The following is a 21,518-nucleotide window of genomic DNA, read 5'->3' as shown; positions in this document are numbered from 1 at the left end:
TCAGATACCGTTCCATAAACCCAATATGTAATAGACAAGACCTACTCCTTGCTCAGGGAACTGGACTCAACACCCCCTATTCACCGCCCAAGAATATATCTGACTAGTAAGAATCTTAAAACCTATGTATTGATATCTCTCTGTAAAGTGAGTCAAGTGGGTGTAAAGCTGCATAAACACAGCAGTGAAAAGCAGCTAAACCCCATTATAAAACTCAATTAATTTTAAAAACCCGTGAAACAAAGACAGTGAAAGAGAGAGAAATTCTGACAAAATTCGTTCAGGGGCTGTGATGCCACCTGGATTGACCATATCTAGACCTGCAGCTGATTGAGACATAAGGGTGGACACTCTTGGGGCTGAGAGGTTTGGTGAGGTTGGCTGAGCAAACACAGACGCTTCAAAGTAATACTGCGTTGTACCCATCCCATGGGTCCCAAATCTCCAGGTTCAAGGGCATCTTCCTACATCGAAAAAATGCATGAGAAACCCAGAAGATGGTACACCGAGTGATCGGGAAAGGTTTCTAAAACGCACCTCATTTCTCATCTCCTTGTGCTCGGGTTCGCCATTCCAGCCGCTTTACTAGCAATCTCCCTCCTTGAAGAATCGGCACCTTTAACCTCCTGTTCCGTACAGGTTGCAATTTGTCCTGAGGATGAACGGGAAGAGGGGGAACCAATGAGAGACTAGCTCTAGGTGTTGGGACAGGCACAGGTCACTCTATTTTCCCATCAGGAAGAAGAATTAACCACAGGCTCAGTCTGCCGCCCGGAAGCAGAATAGGGCCTAAAGCAATCCTGCGCTTTTGCGGCCAGCTCCCAAGAGAGCGAGTTGAAAAATGGAGCTCAGGGGCACTGCAATTCACAAACCTGCAGACTTATAAATGATAACTCTCGTCTACAAATATATTGAGGGAAGGCAACAAAGAGGATTTGAAAGCAAGGCAGAATTGCAGGAAACAGATTTCAGGAGGCAGATTCGAATCGCCTTTAAAGCACAGGAAAAGCGGCAAAACCTCGACAATGATGCCCTTGGCCAAAAAGGGCGTATGCGTTTTTTCCTGAATATATTCAGGAAAAAAACGCATACGCCCTTTTTGGCCAACCAATCAACCTGGAAAGGCAAATCAGCGCTACAAAGAAGTCTCGCTTCCCATCGGTCAAAAGGGCCATGCTGAATAAAGTGTCAAAACCAGAAATGCAGGACAGGCCACGGAGAAACGGGATCCTTGCTACGCTGATGGGCGGGATGTAAATTGCCAACAGCCACTCTGGAGAAGTGTACGGTGTGTCCTGAAACATTTACAAAACTCAGCTTAGAGAGCATAGGCCACTTCCACTCATGGGCGTATAAATTGGGAAAACTAAAAATCAGCAAGACACAAGCACCCCAAAGTTTAGGGCTGCTCTGTTGACAAGAACCTCCACTTCGTTACACCTTAAATATCCCAGGAACGGGAAAAATGGATAAAGAAGTTGTGGTCCTTATGTACAATGGAATATCACTCAGCCATGAAGTCAACGTCATAAGGCTAGTAGCAGCATGATGAGTGGATTTAGGTACGACGATTCTAAGTGAAATAAGTCACACAGAAAAAGACACTTATCGTAAGTTATCACTCATAGAGGGAATGTAAAAACCGCTACCCTTGAACTGAATTACAAAACAGAACAGAGTCACACGGTTAGAAAACACACTATGGCTGCCTAACGGGAAAGGTGAGGTGGGGTGATGCCTAAAACAAGGGTTTCAAAATAGCTCAGATACCGTTCCATAAACCCAATACGTAATATACAAGACCTACTCCTTGCTCAGGGAACTGGACTCAACACCCCCTATTCACCGCCCAAGAATATATCTGACTAGTAAGAATCTTAAAACCTATGTATTGATATCTCTCTGTAAGTGAGTCAAGTGGGTGTAAAGCGGCATAAAGACAGCAGTGAAAAGCAGCTAAACCCCATTATGAAAATCAATTACTTTTAAAAACCCATGAAACAAAGACAGTGAAAGATAGAGAAATTCTGACAAAATTCGTTCAGGGGCTGTGATGCCACCTGGATTGACCATATCTAGACCCACAGCTGATTGCGACATAAGGGTGGACACTCTTGGGGCTGAGAGGTTTGGTGAGGTTGGGTGAGGAAACGCAGACCCTTTAAAGTCATACTGCGTGGTACCCATCCCATGGGTCCCAAATCTCCAGGTTCAAGGGCATCTGCCTACATCGAAAACATGCATGAGAAACCCAGAAGATGGTACACCGTGTGATCGGGAAAGCTTGCTAAAACGCACCTCATTTCTCATCTGCTTGTGCTCGGGTTCGCCATTCCAGCCGCTTTACTAGCAATCTCCCTCCTTGGAGAATCAGCAGCTTTAACCACTTGTTCCGTACAGGTTGCAATTTGTCCTGAGGATGAACGGGAAGAGGGGAACCAATGAGAGACTAGCCCTAGGTGTTGGGACAGGCACAGGTCACTCTATTTTCCCATCAGGAAGAAGAATTAACCACAGGCTCAGTCTGCCGCCCGGAAGCAGAATAGGGCCTAAAGCAATCCTGCGCTTTTGCGGCCAGCTCCCAAGAGAGCGAGTTGAAAAATGGAGCTCAGGGGCACTGCAATTCACAAACCTGCAACTTATAAATGATAACTCTCGTCTACAAATATATTGAGGGAAGGCAACAAAGAGGATTTGAAAGCAAGGCAGAATTGCAGGAAACAGATTTCAGGAGGCAGATTCGAATCGCCTTTAAAGCACAGGAAAAGCGGCAAAACCTCGACAATGATGCCCTTGGCCAAAAAGGGTGTATGCGTTTTTTCCTGAATATATTCAGGAAAAAACACATACGCCCTTTTTGGCCAACCAAGCAACCTGGAAAGGCAAATCAGCGCTACAAAGAAGTCTCGCTTCCCATCGGTCAAAAGGGCCATGCTGAATAAAGTGTCAAAACCAGAAATGCAGGACAGGCCACGGAGAAACGGGAGCCTTGCTACGCTGATGGGCGGGATGTAAATTGCCAACAGCCACTCTGGAGAAGTGTACGGTGTGTCCTGAAACATTTACAAAACTCAGCTTAGAGAGCATAGGCCACTTCCACTCATGGGCGTATAAATTGGGAAAACTAAAAATCAGCAAGACACAAGCACCCCAAAGTTTAGGGCTGCTCTGTTGACAAGAACCTCCACTTCGTTACACCTTAAATATCCCAGGAAAGGGAAAAATGGATAAAGAAGTTGTGGTCCTTATGTACAATGGAATATCACTCAGCCATGAAGTCAACGTCATAAGGCTAGTAGCAGCATGATGAGTGGATTTAGGTACGACGATTCTAAGTGAAATAAGTCACACAGAAAAAGACACTTATCGTAAGTTATCACTCATAGAGGGAATGTAAAAACCGCTACCCTTGAACTGAATTACAAAACAGAACAGAGTCACACGGTTAGAAAACACACTATGGCTGCCTAACGGGAAAGGTGAGGTGGGGTGATGCCTAAAACAAGGGTTTCAAAATAGCTCAGATACCGTTCCATAAACCCAATACGTAATAGACAAGACCTACTCCTTGCTCAGGGAACTGGACTCAACACCCCCTATTCACCGCCCAAGAATATATCTGACTAGTAAGAATCTTAAAACCTATGTATTGATATCTCTCTGTAAGTGAGTCAAGTGGGTGTAAAGCGGCATAAAGACAGCAGTGAAAAGCAGCTAAACCCCATTATAAAAATCAATTACTTTTAAAAACCCATGAAACAAAGACAGTGAAAGAGAGAGAAATTCTGACAAAATTCGTTCAGGGGCTGTGATGCCACCTGGATTGACCATATCTAGACCCACAGCTGATTGCGACATAAGGGTGGACACTCTTGGGGCTGAGAGGTTTGGTGAGGTTGGGTGAGCAAACGCAGACCCTTTAAAGTCATACTGCGTGGTACCCATCCCATGGGTCCCAAATCTCCAGGTTCAAGGGCATCTGCCTACATCGAAAACATGCATGAGAAACCCAGAAGATGGTACACCGTGTGATCGGGAAAGGTTGCTAAAACGCACCTCATTTCTCATCTGCTTGTGCTCGGGTTCGCCATTCCAGCCGCTTTACTAGCAATCTCCCTCCTTGGAGAATCAGCAGCTTTAACCTCTTGTTCCGTACAGGTTGCAATTTGTCCTGAGGATGAACGGGAAGAGGGGGAACCAATGGGAGACTAGCTCTAGGTGTTGGGACAGGCACAGGTCACTCTATTTTCCCATCAGGAAGAAGAATTAACCACAGGCTCAGCCTGCCGCCCACAACCCGAATAGGGCCTGAAGCAATCCTGCGCTTTTTCGGCCAGCTCCCAAGAAAGCGAGTTGAAAAATGGAGCTCAGGGGCACTGCAATTCCCAAACCTGCAGAGTTATAGATGATAACTCTCGTCCACAAATATATTCAGGGAAGGCAACGAAGAGGATTTGAAAGCAAGGCAGAATTGCAGAAACAGATTTCAGGAGGTAGATTCGAATCGCCTTTAAAGCACAGGAAAAGCGGCAAAACCTCGACAATGATGCCCTTGGCCAAAAAGGGCGTATGCGTTTTTTCCTGAATATATTCAGGAAAAAACGCATACGCCCTTTTTGGCCAACCAAGCAACCTGGAAAGGCAAATCAGCGCTACCAAGAAGTCTCGCTTCGCATCGGTCAAAAGGGCCATGCTGAATAAAGGGTCAAAACCAGAAATGCAGGACAGGCCATGGAGAAACGGGAGCCTGGCTACGCTGATGGGCGTGATGTAAATTGCCAACAGCCACTCTGGAGAAGTGTACGGTGTGTCCTGAAACATTTAAAAAACACAGGTTAGAGAGCATAGGGCACTTCTACTCATGGGCGTATACATTGGGAAAACTAAAAATCAGCAAGACACAGGCACCCCAAAGTTTAGGGCTGCTCTGTTGACAAGAACCTCCACTTCGTGAAACCTTAAATATCCCAGGAAAGAGAAAAATGGATAAAGAAGTTGTGGTCCTTATGTACAAAGGAATATCACTCAGCCATGAAATCAACGTCATAAGGCTAGTAGCAGCATGATGAGTGGATTTAGGTACGACGATTCTAAGTGAAATAAGTCACACAGAAAAAGACACTTGCCATAAGATATCACTTATAGAGGGAATGGAAAAACCGCTACACTTGAACTGAATTACAAAACAGAACAGAGTCACACGTTTAGAAAACACACTATAGCTGCTTAACGGGAAAGGCGAGGTGGGGTGATGCCTAAAACAAGGGTTTCAAATTAGCTCAGATACCGTTCCATAAACCCAATATGTAATAGACAAGACCTACTCCTTGCTCAGTGAACTGGACTCAACACCCCCTATTCACCGCCCAAGAATATATCTGACTAGTAAGAATCTTAAACCTATGTATTGATATCTCTCTGTAAGTGAGTCAAGTGGGTGTAAAGCGGCATAAAGACAGCAGTGAAAAGCAGCTAAACCCCATTATAAAAATCAATTACTTTAAAAACCCGTGAAACAAAGACAGTGAAAGAGAGAGAAATTCTGACAAAATTCGTTCAGGGGCTGTGATGCCACCTGGATTGACCATATCTAGACCCACAGCTGATTGCGACATAAGGGTGGACATTCTTGGGGCTGAGAGGTTTGGTGAGGTTGGGTGAGCAAACGCAGACCCTTTAAAGTAATACTGCGTGGTACCCATCCCATGGGTCCCAAATCTCCAGGTTCAAGGGCATCTTCCTACATCGAAAACATGCATGAGAAACCCAGAAGATGGTACACCGAGTGATCGGGAAAGGTTTCTAAAACGCACCTCATTTCTCATCTCCTTGTGCTCGGGTTCGCCATTCCAGCCGCTTTACTAGCAATCTCCCTCCTTGGAGAATCAGCACCTTTAACCTCCTGTTCCATACAGGTTGCAATTTGTCCTGAGGGTGAACGGGAAGAGGGGGAAACAATGGGAGATTAGCTCTAGGTGTTGGGACAGGCACAGGTCACTCTATTTTCCCATCAGGAAGAAGAATTAACCACAGGCTCAGTCTGCCGCCCGGAAGCAGAATAGGGCCTAAAGCAATCCTGCGCTTTTGCGGCCAGCTCCCAAGAGAGCGAGTTGAAAAATGGAGCTCAGGGGCACTGCAATTCACAAACCTGCAACTTATAAATGATAACTCTCGTCTACAAATATATTGAGGGAAGGCAACAAAGAGGATTTGAAAGCAAGGCAGAATTGCAGGAAACAGATTTCAGGAGGCAGATTCGAATCGCCTTTAAAGCACAGGAAAAGCGGCAAAACCTCGACAATGATGCCCTTGGCCAAAAAGGGCGTATGCGTTTTTTCCTGAATATATTCAGGAAAAAACGCATACGCCCTTTTTGGCCAACCAAGCAACCTGGAAAGGCAAATCAGCGCTACAAAGAAGTCTCGCTTCCCATCGGTCAAAAGGGCCATGCTGAATAAAGTGTCAAAACCAGAAATGCAGGACAGGCCACGGAGAAACGGGAGCCTTGCTACGCTGATGGGCGGGATGTAAATTGCCAACAGCCACTCTGGAGAAGTGTACGGTGTGTCCTGAAACATTTACAAAACTCAACTTAGAGAGCATAGGCCACTTCCACTCATGGGCGTATAAATTGGGAAAACTAAAAATCAGCAAGACACAATCACCCCAAAGTTTAAGGCTGCTCTGTTGACAAGAACCTCCACTTCGTTACACCTTAAATATCCCAGGAAAGGGAAAAATGGATAAAGAAGTTGTGGTCCTTATGTACAATGGAATATCACTCAGCCATGAAGTCAACGTCATAAGGCTAGTAGCAGCATGATGAGTGGATTTAGGTACGACGATTCTAAGTGAAATAAGTCACACAGAAAAAGACACTTATCGTAAGTTATCACTCATAGAGGGAATGTAAAAACCGCTACCCTTGAACTGAATTACAAAACAGAACAGAGTCACACGGTTAGAAAACACACTATGGCTGCCTAACGGGAAAGGTGAGGTGGGGTGATGCCTAAAACAAGGGTTTCAAAATAGCTCAGATACCGTTCCATAAACCCAATACGTAATAGACAAGACCTACTCCTTGCTCAGGGAACTGGACTCAACACCCCCTATTCACCGCCCAAGAATATATCTGACTAGTAAGAATCTTAAAACCTATGTATTGATATCTCTCTGTAAGTGAGTCAAGTGGGTGTAAAGCGGCATAAAGACAGCAGTGAAAAGCAGCTAAACCCCATTATAAAAATCAATTACTTTTAAAAACCCATGAATCAAAGACAGTGAAAGATAGAGAAATTCTGACAAAATTCGTTCAGGGGCTGTGATGCCACCTGGATTGACCATATCTAGACCCACAGCTGATTGCGACATAAGGGTGGACACTCTTGGGGCTGAGAGGTTTGGTGAGGTTGGGTGAGCAAACGCAGACCCTTTAAAGTCATACTGCGTGGTACCCATCCCATGGGTCCCAAATCTCCAGGTTCAAGGGCATCTGCCTACATCGAAAACATGCATGAGAAACCCAGAAGATGGTACACCGTGTGATCGGGAAAGGTTGCTAAAACGCACCTCATTTCTCATCTGCTTGTGCTCGGGTTCGCCATTCCAGCCGCTTTACTAGCAATCTCCCTCCTTGGAGAATCAGCAGCTTTAACCTCTTGTTCCGTACAGGTTGCAATTTGTCCTGAGGATGAACGGGAAGAGGGGGAACCAATGGGAGACAAGCTCTAGGTGTTGGGACAGGCACAGGTCACTCTATTTTCCCATCAGGAAGAAGAATTAACCACAGGCTCAGCCTGCCGCCCACAACCCGAATAGGGCCTGAAGCAATCCTGCGCTTTTGCGGCCAGCTCCCAAGAAAGCGAGTTGAAAAATGGAGCTCAGGGGCACTGCAATTCCCAAACCTGCAGAGTTATAGATGATAACTCTCGTCCACAAATATATTCAGGGAAGGCAACGAAGAGGATTTGAAAGCAAGGCAGAATTGCAGAAACAGATTTCAGGAGGTAGATTCGAATCGCCTTTAAAGCACAGGAAAAGCGGCAAAACCTCGACAATGATGCCCTTGGCCAAAAAGGGCGTATGCGTTTTTTCCTGAATATATTCAGGAAAAAACGCATACGCCCTTTTTGGCCAACCAAGCAACCTGGAAAGGCAAATCAGCGCTACCAAGAAGTCTCGCTTCGCATCGGTCAAAAGGGCCATGCTGAATAAAGGGTCAAAACCAGAAATGCAGGACAGGCCATGGAGAAACGGGAGCCTGGCTACGCTGATGGGCGTGATGTAAATTGCCAACAGCCACTCTGGAGAAGTGTACGGTGTGTCCTGAAACATTTAAAAAACACAGGTTAGAGAGCATAGGGCACTTCTACTCATGGGCGTATACATTGGGAAAACTAAAAATCAGCAAGACACAGGCACCCCAAAGTTTAGGGCTGCTCTGTTGACAAGAACCTCCACTTCGTGACACCTTAAATATCCCAGGAAAGAGAAAAATGGATAAAGAAGTTGTGGTCCTTATGTACAAAGGAATATCACTCAGCCATGAAATCAACGTCATAAGGCTAGTAGCAGCATGATGAGTGGATTTAGGTACGACGATTCTAAGTGAAATAAGTCACACAGAAAAAGACACTTGCCATAAGATATCACTTATAGAGGGAATGGAAAAACCGCTACACTTGAACTGAATTACAAAACAGAACAGAGTCACACGTTTAGAAAACACACTATAGCTGCTTAACGGGAAAGGCGAGGTGGGGTGATGCCTAAAACAAGGGTTTCAAATTAGCTCAGATACCGTTCCATAAACCCAATATGTAATAGACAAGACCTACTCCTTGCTCAGTGAACTGGACTCAACACCCCCTATTCACCGCCCAAGAATATATCTGACTAGTAAGAATCTTAAACCTATGTATTGATATCTCTCTGTAAGTGAGTCAAGTGGGTGTAAAGCGGCATAAAGACAGCAGTGAAAAGCAGCTAAACCCCATTATAAAAATCAATTACTTTAAAAACCCGTGAAACAAAGACAGTGAAAGAGAGAGAAATTCTGACAAAATTCGTTCAGGGGCTGTGATGCCACCTGGATTGACCATATCTAGACCCACAGCTGATTGCGACATAAGGGTGGACATTCTTGGGGCTGAGAGGTTTGGTGAGGTTGGGTGAGCAAACGCAGACCCTTTAAAGTAATACTGCGTGGTACCCATCCCATGGGTCCCAAATCTCCAGGTTCAAGGGCATCTTCCTACATTGAAAACATGCATGAGAAACCCAGAAGATGGTACACCGAGTGATCGGGAAAGGTTTCTAAAACGCACCTCATTTCTCATCTCCTTGTGCTCGGGTTCGCCATTCCAGCCGCTTTACTAGCAATCTCCCTCCTTGGAGAATCAGCACCTTTAACCTCCTGTTCCATACAGGTTGCAATTTGTCCTGAGGGTGAACGGGAAGAGGGGGAAACAATGGGAGATTAGCTCTAGGTGTTGGGACAGGCACAGGTCACTCTATTTTCCCATCAGGAAGAAGAATTAACCACAGGCTCAGTCTGCCGCCCGGAAGCAGAATAGGGCCTAAAGCAATCCTGCGCTTTTGCGGGCAGCTCCCAAGAGAGCGAGTTGAAAAATGGAGCTCAGGGGCACTGCAATTCACAAACCTGCAGACTTATAAATGATAACTCTCGTCTACAAATATATTGAGGGAAGGCAACAAAGAGGATTTGAAAGCAAGGCAGAATTGCAGGAAACAGATTTCAGGAGGCAGATTCGAATCGCCTTTAAAGCACATTAAAAGCGGCAAAACCTCGACAATGATGCCCTTGGCCAAAAAGGGCGTATGCGTTTTTTCCTGAATATATTCAGGAAAAAAACGCATACGCCCTTTTTGGCCAACCAATCAACCTGGAAAGGCAAATCAGCGCTACAAAGAAGTCTCGCTTCCCATCGGTCAAAAGGGCCATGCTGAATTAAGTGTCAAAACCAGAAATGCAGGACAGGCCACGGAGAAACGGGAGCCTTGCTACGCTGATAGGCGGGATGTAAATTGCCAACAGCCACTCTGGAGAAGTGTACGGTGTGTCCTGAAACATCTACAAAACTCAGCTTAGAGAGCATAGGCCACTTCCACTCATGGGCGTATAAATTGGGAAAACTAAAAATCAGCAAGACACAAGCACCCCAAAGTTTAGGGCTGCTCTGTTGACAAGAACCTCCACTTCGTTACACCTTAAATATCCCAGGAACGGGAAAAATGGATAAAGAAGTTGTGGTCCTTATGTACAATGGAATATCACTCAGCCATGAAGTCAACGTCATAAGGCTAGTAGCAGCATGATGAGTGGATTTAGGTACGACGATTCTAAGTGAAATAAGTCGCACAGAAAAAGACACTTATCGTAAGTTATCACTCATAGAGGGAATGTAAAAACCGCTACCCTTGAACTGAATTACAAAACAGAACAGAGTCACACGGTTAGAAAACACACTATGGCTGCCTAACGGGAAAGGTGAGGTGGGGTGATGCCTAAAACAAGGGTTTCAAAATAGCTCAGATACCGTTCCATAAACCCAATACGTAATATACAAGACCTACTCCTTGCTCAGGGAACTGGACTCAACACCCCCTATTCACCGCCCAAGAATATATCTGACTAGTAAGAATCTTAAAACCTATGTATTGATATCTCTCTGTAAGTGAGTCAAGTGGGTGTAAAGCGGCATAAAGACAGCAGTGAAAAGCAGCTAAACCCCATTATAAAAATCAATTACTTTTAAAAACCCATGAAACAAAGACAGTGAAAGATAGAGAAATTCTGACAAAATTCGTTCAGGGGCTGTGATGCCACCTGGATTGACCATATCTAGACCCACAGCTGATTGCGACATAAGGGTGGACACTCTTGGGGCTGAGAGGTTTGGTGAGGTTGGGTGAGCAAACGCAGACCCTTTAAAGTCATACTGCGTGGTACCCATCCCATGGGTCCCAAATCTCCAGGTTCAAGGGCATCTGCCTACATCGAAAACATGCATGAGAAACCCAGAAGATGGTACACCGTGTGATCGGGAAAGGTTGCTAAAACGCACCTCATTTCTCATCTGCTTGTGCTCGGGTTCGCCATTCCAGCCGCTTTACTAGCAATCTCCCTCCTTGGAGAATCAGCAGCTTTAACCTCTTGTTCCGTACAGGTTGCAATTTGTCCTGAGGATGAACGGGAAGAGGGGGAACCAATGAGAGACTAGCCCTAGGTGTTGGGACAGGCACAGGTCACTCTATTTTCCCATCAGGAAGAAGAATTAACCACAGGCTCAGTCTGCCGCCCGGAAGCAGAATAGGGCCTAAAGCAATCCTGCGCTTTTGCGGCCAGCTCCCAAGAGAGCGAGTTGAAAAATGGAGCTCAGGGGCACTGCAATTCACAAACCTGCAACTTATAAATGATAACTCTCGTCTACAAATATATTGAGGGAAGGCAACAAAGAGGATTTGAAAGCAAGGCAGAATTGCAGGAAACAGATTTCAGGAGGCAGATTCGAATCGCCTTTAAAGCACAGGAAATGCGGCAAAACCTCGACAATGATGCCCTTGGCCAAAAAGGGCGTATGCGTTTTTTCCTGAATATATTCAGGAAAAAACACATACGCCCTTTTTGGCCAACCAAGCAACCTGGAAAGGCAAATCAGCGCTACAAAGAAGTCTCGCTTCCCATCGGTCAAAAGGGCCATGCTGAATAAAGGGTCAAAACCAGAAATGCAGGACAGGCCACGGAGAAACGGGAGCCTTGCTACGCTGATGGGCGGGATGTAAATTGCCAACAGCCACTCTGGAGAAGTGTACGGTGTGTCCTGAAACATTTACAAAACTCAGCTTAGAGAGCATAGGCCACTTCCACTCATGGGCGTATAAATTGGGAAAACTAAAAATCAGCAAGACACAAGCACCCCAAAGTTTAGGGCTGCTCTGTTGACAAGAACCTCCACTTCGTTACACCTTAAATATCCCAGGAAAGGGAAAAATGGATAAAGAAGTTGTGGTCCTTATGTACAATGGAATATCACTCAGCCATGAAGTCAACGTCATAAGGCTAGTAGCAGCATGATGAGTGGATTTAGGTACGACGATTCTAAGTGAAATAAGTCACACAGAAAAAGACACTTATCGTAAGTTATCACTCATAGAGGGAATGTAAAAACCGCTACCCTTGAACTGAATTACAAAACAGAACAGAGTCACACGGTTAGAAAACACACTATGGCTGCCTAACGGGAAAGGTGAGGTGGGGTGATGCCTAAAACAAGGGTTTCAAAATAGCTCAGATACCGTTCCATAAACCCAATACGTAATAGACAAGACCTACTCCTTGCTCAGGGAACTGGACTCAACACCCCCTATTCACCGCCCAAGAATATATCTGACTAGTAAGAATCTTAAAACCTATGTATTGATATCTCTCTGTAAGTGAGTCAAGTGGGTGTAAAGCGGCATAAAGACAGCAGTGAAAAGCAGCTAAACCCCATTATAAAAATCAATTACTTTTAAAAACCCATGAAACAAAGACAGTGAAAGATAGAGAAATTCTGACAAAATTCGTTCAGGGGCTGTGATGCCACCTGGATTGACCATATCTAGACCCACAGCTGATTGCGACATAAGGGTGGACACTCTTGGGGCTGAGAGGTTTGGTGAGGTTGGGTGAGCAAACGCAGACCCTTTAAAGTCATACTGCGTGGTACCCATCCCATGGGTCCCAAATCTCCAGGTTCAAGGGCATCTGCCTACATCGAAAACATGCATGAGAAACCCAGAAGATGGTACACCGTGTGATCGGGAAAGGTTGCTAAAACGCACCTCATTTCTCATCTGCTTGTGCTCGGGTTCGCCATTCCAGCCGCTTTACTAGCAATCTCCCTCCTTGGAGAATCAGCAGCTTTAACCTCTTGTTCCGTACAGGTTGCAATTTGTCCTGAGGATGAACGGGAAGAGGGGGAACCAATGGGAGACTAGCTCTAGGTGTTGGGACAGGCACAGGTCACTCTATTTTCCCATCAGGAAGAAGAATTAACCACAGGCTCAGCCTGCCGCCCACAACCCGAATAGGGCCTGAAGCAATCCTGCGCTTTTGCGGCCAGCTCCCAAGAAAGCGAGTTGAAAAATGGAGCTCAGGGGCACTGCAATTCACAAACCTGCAGAGTTATAGATGATAACTCTCCTCCACAAATATATTCAGGGAAGGCAACGAAGAGGATTTGAAAGCAAGGCAGAATTGCAGAAACAGATTTCAGGAGGTAGATTCGAATCGCCTTTAAAGCACAGGAAAAGCGGCAAAACCTCGACAATGATGCCCTTGGCCAAAAAGGCCGTATGCGTTTTTTCCTGAATATATTCAGGAAAAAACGCATACGCCCTTTTTGGCCAACCAAGCAACCTGGAAAGGCAAATCAGCGCTACCAAGAAGTCTCGCTTCGCATCGGTCAAAAGGGCCATGCTGAATAAAGGGTCAAAACCAGAAATGCAGGACAGGCCATGGAGAAACGGGAGCCTGGCTACGCTGATGGGCGTGATGTAAATTGCCAACAGCCACTCTGGAGAAGTGTACGGTGTGTCCTGAAACATTTAAAAAACACAGGTTAGAGAGCATAGGGCACTTCTACTCATGGGCGTATACATTGGGAAAACTAAAAATCAGCAAGACACAGGCACCCCAAAGTTTAGGGCTGCTCTGTTGACAAGAACCTCCACTTCGTGACACCTTAAATATCCCAGGAAAGAGAAAAATGGATAAAGAAGTTGTGGTCCTTATGTACAAAGGAATATCACTCAGCCATGTAATCAACGTCATAAGGCTAGTAGCAGCATGATGAGTGGATTTAGGTACGACGATTCTAAGTGAAATAAGTCACACAGAAAAAGACACTTGCCATAAGATATCACTTATAGAGGGAATGGAAAAACCGCTACACTTGAACTGAATTACAAAACAGAACAGAGTCACACGTTTAGAAAACACACTATAGCTGCTTAACGGGAAAGGCGAGGTGGGGTGATGCCTAAAACAAGGGTTTCAAATTAGCTCAGATACCGTTCCATAAACCCAATATGTAATAGACAAGACCTACTCCTTGCTCAGTGAACTGGACTCAACACCCCCTATTCACCGCCCAAGAAAATATCTGACTAGTAAGAATCTTAAACCTATGTATTGATATCTCTCTGTAAGTGAGTCAAGTGGGTGTAAAGCGGCATAAAGACAGCAGTGAAAAGCAGCTAAACCCCATTATAAAAATCAATTACTTTTAAAAACCCATGAAACAAAGACAGTGAAAGAGAGAGAAATTCTGACAAAATTCGTTCAGGGGCTGTGATGCCACCTGGATTGACCATATCTAGACCCACAGCTGATTGCGACATAAGGGTGGACATTCTTGGGGCTGAGAGGTTTGGTGAGGTTGGGTGAGCAAACGCAGACCCTTTAAAGTAATACTGCGTGGTACCCATCCCATGGGTCCCAAATCTCCAGGTTCAAGGGCATCTTCCTACATCGAAAAAATGCATGAGAAACCCAGAAGATGGTACACCGAGTGATCGGGAAAGGTTTCTAAAACGCACCTCATTTCTCATCTCCTTGTGCTCGGGTTCGCCATTCCAGCCGCTTTACTAGCAATCTCCCTCCTTGGAGAATCAGCACCTTTAACCTCCTGTTCCATACAGGTTGCAATTTGTCCTGAGGGTGAACGGGAAGAGGGGGAAACAATGAGAGACTAGCCCTAGGTGTTGGGACAGGCACAGGTCATTCTATTTTCCCATCAGGAAGAAGAATTAACCTCAGGCTCAGTCTGCCGCCCGGAAGCAGAATAGGGCCTGAAGCAATCCTGCGCTTTTGCGGCCAGCTCCCAAGAGAGCGAGTTGAAAAATGGAGCTCAGGGGCACTGCAATTCCCAAACCTGCAGAGTTATAGATGATAACTCTCGTCCACAAATATATTCAGTGAAGGCAACGAAGAGGATTTGAAAGCAAGTCAGAATTGCAGGAAACAGATTTCAGGAGGTAGATTCGAATCGCCTTTAAAGCACAGGAAAAGCGGCAAGACCTCGACAATGATGCCCTTGGTCAAAAAGGGCGTATGCGTTTTTTCCTGAATATATTCAGGAAAAAACGCATAGGCCCTTTTTGGCCAACCAAGCATCCTGTAAAGGCAAATCAGCGCTACCAAGAAGTCTCGCTTCGCATCGGTCAAAAGGACCATGCTGAATAAAGGGTCAAAACCAGAAATGCAGGACAGGCCATTGAGAAACGGGAGCCTGGCTACGCTGATGGTCAGGATGTAAATTGCCAACAGCCACTCTGGAGAAGTGTACGGTGTGTCCTGAAACATTTACAAAACTCAGCTTAGAGAGCATAGGCCACTTCCACTCATGGGCGTATAAATTGGGAAAACTAAAAATCAGCAAGACACAAGCACCCCAAAGTTTAGGGCTGCTCTGTTGACAAGAACCTCCACTTCGTTACACCTTAAATATCCCAGGAACGGGAAAAATGGATAAAGAAGTTGTGGTCCTTATGTACAATGGAATATCACTCAGCCATGAAGTCAACGTCATAAGGCTAGTAGCAGCATGATGAGTGGATTTAGGTACGACGATTCTAAGTGAAATAAGTCACACAGAAAAAGACACTTATCGTAAGTTATCACTCATAGAGGGAATGTAAAAACCGCTACCCTTGAACTGAATTACAAAACAGAACAGAGTCACACGGTTAGAAAACACACTATGGCTGCCTAACGGGAAAGGTGAGGTGGGGTGATGCCTAAAACAAGGGTTTCAAAATAGCTCAGATACCGTTCCATAAACCCAATACGTAATATACAAGACCTACTCCTTGCTCAGGGAACTGGACTCAACACCCCCTATTCACCGCCCAAGAATATATCTGACTAGTAAGAATCTTAAAACCTATGTATTGATATCTCTCTGTAAGTGAGTCAAGTGGGTGTAAAGCGGCATAAAGACAGCAGTGAAAAGCAGCTAAACCCCATTATAAAAATCAATTACTTTTAAAAACCCATGAAACAAAGACAGTGAAAGATAGAGAAATTCTGACAAAATTCGTTCAGGGGCTGTGATGCCACCTGGATTGACCATATCTAGACCCACAGCTGATTGCGACATAAGGGTGGACACTCTTGGGGCTGAGAGGTTTGGTGAGGTTGGGTGAGCAAACGCAGACCCTTTAAAGTCATACTGCGTGGTACCCATCCCATGGGTCCCAAAACTCCAGGTTCAAGGGCATCTGCCTACATCGAAAACATGCATGAGAAACCCAGAAGATGGTACACCGTGTGATCGGGAAAGGTTGCTAAAACGCACCTCATTTCTCATCTGCTTGTGCTCGGGTTCGCCATTCCAGCCGCTTTACTAGCAATCTCCCTCCTTGGAGAATCAGCAGCTTTAACGTCTTGTTCCGTACAGGTTGCAATTTGTCCTGAGGATGAACGGGAAGAGGGGGAACCAATGAGAGACTAGCCCTAGGTGTTGGGACAGGCACAGGTCACTCTATTTTCCCATCAGGAAGAAGAATTAACCACAGGCTCAGTCTGCCGCCCGGAAGCAGAATAGGGCCTAGAGCAATCCTGCGCTTTTGCGGCCAGCTCCCAAGAGAGAGAGTTGAAAAATGGAGCTCAGGGGCACTGCAATTCACAAACCTGCAACTTATAAATGATAACTCTCGTCTACAAATATATTGAGGGAAGGCAACAAAGAGGATTTGAAAGCAAGGCAGAATTGCAGGAAACAGATTTCAGGAGGCAGATTCGAATCGCCTTTAAAGCACAGGAAAAGCGGCAAAACCTCGACAATGATGCCCTTGGCCAAAAAGGGTGTATGCGTTTTTTCCTGAATATATTCAGGAAAAAACACATACGCCCCTTTTGGCCAACCAAGCAACCTGGAAAGGCAAATCAGCGCTACAAAGAAGTCTCGCTTCGCATCGGTCAAAAGGGCCATGCTGAATAAAGGGTCAGAACCAGAAATGCAGGACAGGCCATGGAGAAACGGGAGCCTTGCTACGCTGATGGGCGGGATGTAAATTGCCAACAGCCACTCTGGAGAAGTGTACGGTGTGTCCTGAAACATCTAAAAAAGACAGCTTAGAGAGCATAGGGCACTTCCACTCATGGGCGTATGCATTGGGAAAACTAAAAATCAGCAAGACACAGGCACCCCAAAGTTTAGGGCTGCTCTGTTGACAAGAACCTCCACTTCGTTACACCTTAAATATCCCAGGAAAGAGAAAAATGGATAAAGAATTTGTGGTCCTTATGTACAAAGGAATATCACTCAGCCATGAAATCAACGTCATAAGGCTAGTAGCAGCATGATGAGTGGATTTAGGTACGACGATTCTAAGTGAAATAAGTCACACAGAAAAAGACACTTGCCATAAGATATCACTTATAGAGGGAATGGAAAAACCGCTACACTTGAACTGAATTACAAAACAGAACAGAGTCACACGTTTAGAAAACACACTATAGCTGCTTAACGGGAAAGGTGAGGTGGGGTGATGCCTAAAACAAGGGTTTCAAATTAGCTCAGATACCGTTCCATAAACCCAATATGTAATAGACAAGACCTACTCCTTGCTCAGTGAACTGGACTCAACACCCACTATTCACCGCCCAAGATTATATCTGACTAGTAATAATCTTAAAACCTATGTATTGATATCTCTCTGTAAGTGAGTCAAGTGTGTGTAAAGCGGCATAAAGACAGCAGTGAAAAGCAGCTAAACCCCATTATAAAAATCAATTACTTTTAAAAACCCGTGAAACAAAGACAGTGAAAGAGAGAGAAATTCTGACAAAATTCGTTCAGGGGCTGTGATGCCACCTGAATTGACCATATCTAGACCCACAGCTGATTGCGACATAAGGGTGGACACTCTTGGGGCTGAGAGGTTTGGTGAGGTTGGGTGAGCAAACGCAGACCCTTTAAAGTAATACTGCGTGGTACCCATCCCATGGGTCCCAAATCTCCAGGATCAAGGGCATCTTCCTACATCGAAAACATGCATGAGAAACCCAGAAGATGGTACACCGAGTGATCGGGAAAGGTTTCTAAAACGCACCTCATTTCTCATCTCCTTGTGCTCGGGTTCGCCATTCCAGCCGCTTTACTAGCAATCTCCCTCCTTGAAGAATCGGCACCTTTAACCTCCTGTTCCGTACAGGTTGCAATTTGTCCTGAGGATGAACGGGAAGAGGGGGAACCAGTGAGAGACTAGCTCTAGGTGTTGGGACAGGCACAGGTCACTCTATTTTCCCATCAGGAAAAAGAATTAACCACAGGCTCAGTCTGCCGCCCGGAAGCAGAATAGGGCCTGAAGCAATCCTGAGCTTTTTCTGCCAGCAAACAAGAAAGCGAGTCGAAAAGTGGAGCTCAGGGGCACTGCAATTCACAAACCTGCAGAGTTATAAATGATAACTCTCGTCTACAAATATATTGAGGGAAGGCAACAAAGAGGATTTGAAAGCAAGGCAGAATTGCAGGAAACAGATTTCAGGAGGCAGATTCGAATCGCCTTTAAAGCACAGGAATAGAGGCAAAACCTCGACAATGATGCCCTTGGCCAAAAAGGGCGTATGCGTTTTTTCCTGAATATATTCAGGAAAAAACGCATACGCCCTTTTTGGCCAACCAAGCTACCTGGAAAGGCAAATCAGCGCTACAAAGAAGTCTCGCGTCCCATCGGTCAAAAGGGCCATGCTGAATAAAGTGTCAAAACCAGAAATGCAGGACAGGCCACGGAGAAACGGGAGCCTTGCTACGCTGATGGGCGGGATGTAAATTGCCAACAGCCACTCTGGAGAAGTGTACGGTGTGTCCTGAAACATTTACAATACTCAGCTTAGAGAGCATAGGGCACTTCCACTCATGGGCGTATAAATTGGGAACACTAAAAATCAGCAAGACACAAGCACCCCAAAGTTTAGGGCTGCTCTGTTGACAAGAACCTCCACTTCGTTACACATTAAACATCCCAGGAAAGAGAAAAATGGATAAAGAAGTTGTGGTCCTTATGTACAATGGAATATCACTCAGCCATGAAATCAACGTCATAAGGCTAGTAGCAGCATGATGAGTGGATTTAGGTACGACGATTCTAAGTGAAATAAGTCACACAGAAAAATACACTTATCGTAAGATATCACTTATAGAGGGAATGTAAAAACCGCTACCCTTGAACTGAATTACAAAACAGAACAGAGTCACACGGTTAGAAAACACACTATGGCTGCCTAATGGGAAAGGTGAGGTGGGGTGATGCATAAAACAAGGGTTTCAAATTAGCTCAGATACCGTTCCATAAACCCAATATGTAATAGAAAAGACCTACTCCTTGCTCAGTGAACCGGACTCAACACCCCCTATTCACGGCCCAAGAATATATCTGACTAGTAAGAATCTTAAAACCTATGTATTGATATCTCTCTGTAAGTGAGTCAACTGGGTGTAAAGCTGCATAAACACAGCAGTTAAAAGCAGCTAAACCCCATTATAAAACTCAATTGATTTAAAAAACCCGTGAAACAAAGAGAGTGAAAGAGAGAGAAATTCTTACAAAATTCGTTCAGGGGCTGTGATGCCACCTGGATTGACCATATCTAGACCCGCAGCTGATTGAGACATAAGGGTGGACACTTGGGGCTGAGAGGTTTGGTGAGGTTGGGTGAGCAAACACAGACCCTTTAAAGTAATACTGCGTGGTACCCATCCCATGGGTCCCAAATCTCCAGGTTCAAGGGCATCTTCCTACACCGAAAACATGCATGAGAAACCCAGAAGATGGTACACCGAGTGATCGGGAAATGTTTCTAAAACGCACCTCATTTCTCATCTCCTTTTGCTCGGGTTCGCCATTCCAGCCGCTTTACTAGCAATCTCCCTCCTTGGAGAATCAGCAGCTTTAACCTCCTGTTCCGGACAGGTTGCAATTTGTCCTGAGGATGAACGGGAAGAGGGGGAACCAATGGGAGACTAGCTCTAGGTGTTGGGACAGGCACAGGTCACTCTATTTTCCCATCAGGAAGAATAATTGACCACAGGCTCAGTCTGCCGCCCGGAACCCGAATAGGGCCTGAAGCAATCCTGCGCTTTTGCGGCCAGCTCCCAAGAAAGCGAGTTGAAAAATGGAGCTCAGGGGCACTGCAATTCACAAACCTGCAGAGTTATAAATGATAACTCTCGTCCACAAATATATTCAAGGAAGGCAACGAAGAGGATTTGAAAGCAAGGCAGAATTGCAGGAAAAAGATTTCAGGAGGTAGATTCGTATCGCCTTTAAAGCACAGGAAAAGCGGCAAAACCTTGACAATGATGCCCTTGGCCAAAAAGGGCGTATGCGTTTTTTCCTGAATATATTCAGGAAAAAACGCATACGCCCTTTTTGGCCAACCAAGCAACCTGGAAAGGCAAATCAGCGCTACAAAGAACTCTCGCTTCGCATCGGTCAAAAGGGCCATGCTGAATAAAGGGTCAGAACCAGAAATGCAGGACAGGCCATGGAGAAACGGGAGCCTTGCTACGCTGATGGGCGGGATGTAAATTGCCAACAGCCACTCTGGAGAAGTGTACGGTGTGTCCTGAAACATCTAAAAAACACAGCTTAGAGAGCATAGGGCACTTCCAGTCATGGGCGTATGCATTGGGAAAACTAAAAATCAGCAAGACACAGGCACCCCAAAGTTTAGGGCTGCTCTGTTGACAAGAACCTCCACTTCGTTACACCTTAAATATCCCAGGAAAGAGAAAAATGGATAAAGAATTTGTGGTCCTTATGTACAAAGGAATATCACTCAGCCATGAAATCAACGTCATAAGGCTAGTAGCAGCATGATGAGTGGATTTAGGTACGACGATTCTAAGTGAAATAAGTCACACAGAAAAAGACACTTGCCATAAGATATCACTTATAGAGGGAATGGAAAAACCGCTACACTTGAACTGAATTACAAAACAGAACAGAGTCACACGTTTAGAAAACACACTATAGCTGCTTAACGGGAAAGGTGAGGTGGGGTGATGCCTAAAACAAGGGTTTCAAATTAGCTCAGATACCGTTCCATAAACCCAATATGTAATAGACAAGACCTACTCCTTGCTCAGTGAACTGGACTCAACACCCACTATTCACCGCCCAAGATTATATCTGACTAGTAATAATCTTAAAACCTATGTATTGATATCTCTCTGTAAGTGAGTCAAGTGGGTGTAAAGCGGCATAAAGACAGCAGTGAAAAGCAGCTAAACCCCATTATAAAACTCAATTAATTTAAAAAAAACCCGTGAAACAAAGAGAGTGAAAGAGAGAGAAATTCTGACAAAATTCGTTCAGGGGCTGTGATGCCACCTGGATTGACCATATCTAGACCCGCAGCTGATTGAGACATAAGGGTAGACACTTGGGGCTGAGAGGTTTGGTGAGGTTGGGTGAGCAAACGCAGACCCTTTAAAGTAATA

The sequence above is a fragment of the Eschrichtius robustus genome, chromosome 7 (genome assembly GCF_028021215.1).
Source record: "Eschrichtius robustus isolate mEscRob2 chromosome 7, mEscRob2.pri, whole genome shotgun sequence".
NCBI classification, from domain to species: Eukaryota; Metazoa; Chordata; class Mammalia; order Artiodactyla; family Eschrichtiidae; genus Eschrichtius; species Eschrichtius robustus.
This window is presented reverse-complemented; position numbering follows the sequence as displayed.